Here is an 8,836-nt window from a genome sequence, read left to right on the forward strand (position 1 = left end):
AGCCTCACTAACACAGCCACCAGAACATGACAGATGTTCGTATTCCTCACCAGCGTCAGGGAGCGGCAAAAAATTCACTGGCATGATGAGGTTTCTATGTACAGTTTTAACACTGCCTGCTGGACTCCTTATTTTAAAGGTGTGTGTGTGGTGGTATTCACAGACAAAACAGTGTAAATTGTTCCCTCCCACCTATCTGCCAGTTTCTTCTTTCCCCGTTCACCTTTGTTGGCCAGCAGTACCCGGTCACCCACATTGACCGGTTGCCCTTTAGCTCTTCTATTATATAGCTCAGTCTGCCTACGTTGCTGCTTCTCTGCGTTAGACTGAGCTACGGCCATGGCCTCCCGTAAGTCCCTCTCCAAGGATGAAACATAGGGGTCAATGTCCACCGTATCCCCGTCCAGCAGGACACTTTCAAACATTAAATCCGCGGGTAACCTAGGAGTGCGGCCATACATTAAAAAGAAAGGGGGGAAACCTGTGGTCTCGTGAACAGTACAGTTGTACGCAAAAGTGAGACTGTTGAGTTGACTTGACCTTTGACCTTGGTGGTAGAGCTCTAATCATACTTCCCAGAGTGCGGTTCATCCTCTCTGCCTGACCATTCCCCATGGGGTGGTACGGAGTGGTGTGAGACTTCTCCACCCCAGCTAACAGGAGCAGCTCCGCGATTAAAGAGCTCTCAAAATTAGCCCCCTGATCCGAGTGAATGCACGCAGGAAAACCATACACACAGAAGAAATTATTCCATAGAACCCGAGCTACAGACTTAGCAGACTGATTAGGGCAGGGATATGCACACGCCAGCTTAGTGAAGTGGTCAGTGACCACTAAAACATCAATGGACTTGTTGTGCGAATCTTCCGCAGACCAAAAGTCAATGCAGACTAATTCTAAAGGAGCTGAGGTAGCAATGGAAACAAGAGGGGCCCTAGCCTCAGGTTCCAGAGCCTTGCGAACTACACACCTTTTGCACCTGTGAACATAATCCCTGACGTCCCTTTCAAGCGTGTCCCAGTAAAATCTCTGTCTGGCCAGCCACAGAGTACGCTGCTGGCCCTGGTGACCTGCCTCATCATGAACCCCTTTTAGAACCATGATCCTCAGCGCCTCAGGTACCACATACTGGAAGGTATTCTTTTTAGACACAGGATTCTTAGACACCCTGTACAGCACACCCAACCGTGTAGTGAGTTTACCCCACTGCCTCAACGTTTTAAGCGTCTCCCGGGACTCATGCACCCTTTCCCGCCGGGATGGGCGACGACCCCTGTCAACGAAGAACCTAACTGTGCTGATAGTGGAGTCCTGACACTGCTTGTCATACAGCTCAGCTCATCATTAGTTTCTGACAGTGCTACTCGACCAGGGTTCGACCAAGGGAAAACAGGTTCTGGGTGGGTGTTTGGCTCGGGGTCATGGTGCAAAGGACCCTAGGGTGAAATTACTCCGAACCATCGCTTTAACTTTTTCTTCCAATCTTTAATGCGCCGCCTACACATTTGGCCTTCAAAATATAATTTTTAATACGTTTTACAGTAAGACTTAATAAGTTTAGTAAGATACGTCAATGAGTAATAGATAAGTGTTATGTTTGAATAGATTTGCGATCTAGCAAAAAATAAGATTGCTCTACCGCACACTGTTGACTTTTACTCCATTTTATTCAGAGTGAAGGTGTACCTGAACTCTACAGCAGGTGACCTGAGCGAACCTGAGGACGCTGTATGCGAAACGTGTTGTTCGCTCTGAATAAAATTGAGTAAAAGTCAACAGTGTGCGGTAAAGCAATCTTATTTTTTGCTATTTAAGTATGTTCCTGCAATCTACCTGCAACTAACCAGGCTGTCCGTGGATCTTGGTTTCATTTGAGATATGGGATCTACTTTTAGTTATATTAAGGGAACTACTTTTCTGTTGTGCGTATGACTACATTTGATTTAGTACTAAGCAGTGCATTGATACAATAGTTAGAGTATACAACAGTAATTGACTGTAACACGAATACTGAAGTTTACCCAAGTAAAGACCTCAACTACTGAAAACCGAAATGTATCTGTCAAATGATAATGTATCTCTGTTTGATATCATTGTTAATGTCTCAAAGAAGTAGGTCTCAGTTGTAGAATTGTAAAATAAGTGTATAGACTATACATGTTTTTCTGTGATCTGGGAGAAAATCGTCAATGTCGTCTGATGGAAACATTCCCACCACCTCTTGCTGATCAGCAAAAAGTAGCCTACCTGTGAACAGGTCTGTCCTCAACATAACAGGACTGAAACCAGCAGAACCTGCTCTGCGCTGCTTTGCATATACAGCCAATGAACACCACTCATACCAGCCGCTGTCCTGGACAGCCCCCCCCCCCTGCTTTCCTAAAGCCAACAACAGAGCATGAACTCTCTTAAGTTCTTAAGATCCTAAAATCTATCTGAAATGATGTGAAACATTAAAGGGGACATAGTATGGAGATGCCACCTTTTCAGCTTTTCAGTACCCTGGCCCCGCCCACCTAGATGTTCTTTCAGGGACATCTAGTCTGGAACACCATAGTTCATAACCGTTTCCCTCAGACAAGAAAAATGTCAGGCCAATCAGCGACGAGAAGGGAAGACAAAACCAAAACTTATTGTGATGAACAGACACAGCAACATCTGCAACATCTGCAAACATCTTGAATTTCCCCATGGGATCTATAAAGTATATCTATCAAAAAATGCAGCTGGAAATTTTCAGAAATGTATTTATAGTAAAGGTAGACCTACACACATTGTTTCCTGACTGTTGATGCTGTTTATTGTCAGTTTGTAAAGTTTAGGCGAAGTAGGAAGTAACATTAGGAATCTCTGATCAGTGTGATTGGTAAGGCTGGACCAATGATTTCAAAATTAGTGCCCGTCGCAATGCAAGTGTTGCAAACATTTTCCAATCGAGAGTTGCCAGACTCTATTTACTTTGTGAATGAATTTGGATATTTCCAGGCTATTTTTTAGCGCTTTTATGCATGTTCTGGGTATCTGGGGTGGCTACTAATACATAAACACAGACCTAACACAACCCAGCTGTTTTTGTTCATGGGCTGCCTAGGTCTGGAAAGATGAGTCAGTGACCTACTCAGATTTGCTGGCCAAAGTGAACCCTATGTTGTATTCTAGAAGCTTGTTGAATACCTCGATTTTATCCATCTGGACCAAATGTCTACTCACGACTGAAGACACAAAGTGCAAAAGTTAAGTATAAGTATATATACTGCATTTATCCCAATCCGTGAATTAGTGAAACACACTCAGCACACAGTGTACACACAGTGAGGTGAAGCACACACTAATCCCGGCGCAGTGAGCTGCCTGCATCAACAGCAACGCTCAGGGAGCAGTGAGGGATTAGGTGCCTTGCTCAAGGGCACTTCAGCCGTGCCTACTGGTCCAAAGTGCTAACCAGTAGGCCACGGCTGCCCCCAAGTTTGCCTGTGTCCCGCGAGCTCCTGACGCGCTCTGAAGAATGTATGCAGAATAATAGCAGTGTGTTTTAGAAAATTGATTAAAGCTCAAAAATCCTTAGAATAGCTGTTAATTCCATAATAGCAATGCATTGCGAACACTGCACATTCAATTTCAAATCAAAACATGACCAAAATTGATCAAGTTTGTGTTATACCTTTACAGAAAGTGAAGAAAAAGGAATATTAGGCTGTTCAAAAAATAGCAGTGTTTGCATTTTTCTTTACAAACTCAAACATTTACTGTATAAACTGAAAAATGTCTCAAGATTTTGCTTTACTTTGAATCACCGCACTAATATCTAGTTGCATTACCATTATTTCTGAAAATTGCTTCACATCTGTATTGCATGGAGTCGACCAACTACTGGCACCTGTGAACAGGTATTCCAGCCCAGGATGATTGAACTACATTCCACAATTCCTCTGCATTTCTGGGTTTTGCCTCAGAAACAGCATTTTTTATGTCACCCCACAAGTTTTCCATAGGATTGAGGTCTGGGGATTGGGCTGGCCACTCCATAACGTCAATTTTGTTAGTCTGGAACCAAGACACTTATTGGTGTGTTTTGGGTCATTGTCTTGTTGAAACACCCATTTCAAAGGCATTTCTTCTTCAGCATAACATCACATCACCAAAACATGAATTGTGCACCACCATGCTTTTCTGTCTGCAGTGTACCGTGGCTTGAATTCAGTGCATGTGGGTCATTGGACAAACCGTCTGCAGTCGCCATGCACTGAATTCAAGCCACAGTACACTGTGAAGACAGTAATGCATGGTGTGGTCCCCTTGAATCTCTTTGTTAGTGTATTGACAAGATCAACAACTGGGTGTCTCAAAATTTCCTTCAGTTGAACAAAGAAAAAACTGAAGTAATTATATTTGGTAAAAAGGAGGAAAGACTTAAGGTTGCCACTCTTGATATTAAAGGGCTTAAAGCAAATTATAATGTTAAAAATCTTGGTGTCATAATTGACAGTGATCTAAATTTAAACAGCGATTTGAAAGTAATAACTCAATCAGCTTTTTACCACCTCAAAACATTGCCAAACTTAGAGGGCTAATGTCAAAACATGATCTAGAAAAACGTATTCATGCATCATTCATCTCCATAGGGTTGACTATTGCAATGGGCTTTCTAAAAAGACTATCAAACAACTTCAGATGATACAAAATGCAGAGGCTAGGGTTCTCACGAAAACTAAAATAATTGACCACATTACTCCAATACTTAAAGCTGCAGTTTTTTTGATTATATTTACTGAAACCGACACTATGCTCCGACAGAACAGCATAAATCAGCCGGTTTAAAAAAAAAAAACGCACTTCTACCTCCACCTAGAGCCTGTTATTTGTTTTGCAAAAATCCACAGCTCCTGGTTATTTTTGTCCAATCAGCAGGGCTGTGTGAGATCTGACTGTCAATCACAGTCTGGTGCGCACTGATGAGCACAAACTCGATGAGAGGGTGCTCGGTGGTGGAGAGGGGCATAAGAGTTGTAAATAGAGATGCACCGATATGGAATTTTAGGGCCGATAACGATAACCGATATTTATTGGTTTGTTGTGGCCGATACCGATACGATAACCGATAATATTACTCTTGAAAACATTTTGTGAAAAGTGATTTGGGGAAAGCATTTAATAAGCATAATTTTATTATGAACTCATAATAGTCCTCAATAGTACGGCAGTCAACAACATAACAGTAGCCTAGCCCTACAGTATGTGTGGCTCCTTTAAGTGAACCTGGCGTCAGTGAATTGCGAGTGAGTGGCTAAAGAGTTTGAATCGTTTTCATTTAGGACTAAACGCTCATAAACGGCTCAGCTTGGAATAAGCTACAGTATAGCGACCAAATCTGAGTTTGTGAGGGAAACTTAAGTTTAGTTTCAACTGCGGGTAACTGAATAAAGCTGCAACTCCTCAGACTGTATTGTGGTCAAAAATATCCAGGCAACACTCAGGTGTGAGGAACCACTGCAGGTTTATTCACGATACCGGGAGCAGGTCACTAGCAACATCATGTTCCAGTAACACTACTCAAAGTTCTCTAGGGCGAAGCCCCATCTTATACATGTTAATTACATTGGTAATACAAATCACATGAGTACAATGGTCTTTTCCAAAAATCCTCATACATGCAGAAATACAACAATACATATACACTTCTTGGAGATAGCATGTGATCCATGCGCCATACGCAAGTCATGTGGCTACTCCAAGTAAGTAGATAATTGGTCAATACAATACATATACATCCTTCAGCATTCTCTTGCCATAGTCTAGTTCCTGTCGGGATATTCCTAATATTACTGCCTCAGGCAGAATACCCTTAACTCGTGACAAAGGGGGTCGCATGACCTTTATTAGAAAATCATGACATGGAAAGAGCAAATGACAGACAAAGCAAAGTTGATGCACAGTATTGAATGTATAGAAAGCATATACAGAATATAAAAAAATTTTAGTAATCCAAAATTTCTCCTTCAGTATCTTATGTCCGTCTACTCTGTTGCGCACAACCTGCTACCAGCAGAAATGAAAGGAGTTAGCCCCGAAGGTTTTAATAACTTATTATGATGACCTGTCTGGAACTGAAGCACGAATGGTTAGCATATTTCTAGGTAATAATACAAAACCCAAGCTAAAGTAATGGAAATATAATACTAAAACACAACTTAGAACTAGGCCTACTTATGTACTCGTCTCACTAATGAGTTTGTTTATTTGTTTCCCCGACCAGCGCGGTAAAGTGCAAACACACCACAAGACGGCTCTAGATAGGGCTGAGCTCCGCTCTGTTAATAGTCCAGTCATTTTAGGAGAAAGGGTTGAACAAATTGCAACACAAGCAAACTTAACTGATTTTGTATCCTCAATATGTTCTGAGTAAAGGAAAAAAAGCCCCGAAGAATCCCAATAGGGGAAAGTTTAGAAAAAGACCTAAATATACCCTATTCATGCGCCTATACAGAATTTTTCTCACGCAAATAGGGGAAAAAAATTAACCTTCACATATCACCATGAAAATTACTGAGTTGATTACTTACATCAAGACAAACAAAAAATGTATTATAAGTTTTTTGAAATTGTTTGTTAACATGGGCAAACAGGGCATAATGTAATTATGTATAGCTAATGTATAGTGACCCAAAACTAATTGCAACATTTGACAAACAAATTGTCCAAGGCATGGAGGAAGATAATACATGTCTTAACTGGTATTATATCTCATCTAGAGGGTATATTCTTATAGAAAATATATAGTTTATGGTGTTTAATTTGTTTTCCCTAGACAGTATAGGCCAAAATGTATCCACTTTACACTAGATTCTCCTTTACAGAATAGAGGGCAATGTATTGTGCATGGCATAGAGGAAGATGGGAAATGTCTTAAATGGTGTTATATCTCCTCTAGAGGGTATATGCTTATAGAAAATATATGGTTTATGGTGTTTAAATTGTTTCAAAAAACTTATAATACATTTTTTGTTTGTCTTGACGTAAGTAATCAACTCAGTAATTTTCATGGTGATATGTGAAGGTTCATTTTTTCCCCCTATTCACGTGAGAAAAATACTGAATAGGCGCATGATATATTTGGGTCTTTTTTGAAACTTTCCCCTATCGGGATTCTTCGGGGCTTTTTTTTCCCTTACTCAGGACATATTGAGGATTCAAAATCAGTTAAGTTTGCTTGTGTTGCAATTTGTTCAACCTTGACCCCTATTTTGGCTTAAAATGACTGGACTATAAGGTTAAATGGCGGATCATTCACGAGAGGATTTTGAGATGCACAGATTCCCAAATGAACACATATCCACAGATTTTGTTAAGAGTGGTGAAATACATTCACACCGCTGACATTATATTGAGGAAAAAGTATAGCCAACCAAGCTCAAGTAGCTCAGTGTAGCCAGACGGACCTTACGTAGGCCTAAATTAGGACTTATCAGACCGATAATAATATTTTCATTTTTTCACTTATCAGCTAATAATATATCGGCCGCCGATATACCGTGCATCCCTAGTTGTAAACATTTAAAATTTTGGCTAAATCCCCTCAATCTGTCAGACTTGCCAACTGCAGCTTTAAGTCCCTGCATTGGCTTCCAGTAAGTCACAGTCTCACAGAATTGACTTCTGGTTCTGCTTGTTTATAAATCATTAAGTAGAACGGGACCAAATTACTTGGCAGACATGTACAGTCTAACTTTGGGTTAAACATTGGGGGAGCGGGGTTTGGACTACTTCTTCTTGTTCTATAACAGTTAATATGATTATTTATTACCCTCTCTCCCAGAAATTATGCCCCTGGCCGTAGAAGTATTTTGTTTATGAAAATGACATGTACAGTATGGAATTAGACGGGACGGCCGTTGATTTCTGAGATTTCTTTTTGCTGTGCACAGAACAGGCTCAAAGAGAAACTCATACCAGATGCTGTTTAATCCTTCCTTTTCTTTTCACACACACGGAATGGGAATGCCTCCGAAAAGTAAAAGCTATTTATACCGAAGCCAAGGCACCGTGCAGACCCACAACTGTTATTGTAAAATTATACCTGCTATTTTTAAATCAATTGACAGCAAAGCAAAAAAGACATCAAAGCAGGATGCTTGCAAGAAAACTCTGCTCTGCTCAACTTGTTTGCCACTATATGACTACAAAAAGATTGCATTCCACTGCACAAAGCACAAAAATTCTATCGTTTTAAAAAAATCAAGACCTGATAAACATGTGATTATACAACTTACTTAACTGCTGTTAACACAAGGAACAATAATAAACCCTATAAGTATAAATATATAAATAGTCAACCTTATACTGATGAATCACTCCTACTTCCAGTATGTTTCAGAGTTGTACATGACTAATTGCCATGAGCCAAGTTTTTATATCTTTCAATGAATGTTTATTAGATAAAATAAGAATAATAATAATAAACAAACCAAATAGGTTCATTTTGAGCCTTTTCAAACAAATACCTTACAGTGAGCCTCCTATCAAGGCAATAAACCCCCAACTGGTTATTTTCCATCGTGTACAGAGATGTTACTGGCTGCATGTGCAAGCATTTTACTTGACTGTAGGTGCCGTATTTTTTACTCCATCCAAGGTGAGTCAAGATTTCAGCCAGTCAGTAAATGTGCCTGTCAGTAGAGGCCGCTGTAGTCATGGCTACCGGCCACTGTGTACAATGGCACATGGTGCGCCTCCTGAGCTTAGTGGCACATGCCCCCACCCCACCAGCCCTGACCCATTTTAGACAGGTCAGCTGCTGCATTCCATCAGCCAGAGTTCCATTCTATTGGTGTTGGGGGAA

Source organism: Alosa pseudoharengus, unplaced genomic scaffold (genome assembly GCF_046254945.1).
Source record: "Alosa pseudoharengus isolate Yale_2024_CS ecotype anadromous, Long Island Sound unplaced genomic scaffold, YU_APseudo_1.1 YU_APseudo_1.1_scf_24, whole genome shotgun sequence".
Classification (NCBI taxonomy): domain Eukaryota; kingdom Metazoa; phylum Chordata; class Actinopteri; order Clupeiformes; family Clupeidae; genus Alosa; species Alosa pseudoharengus.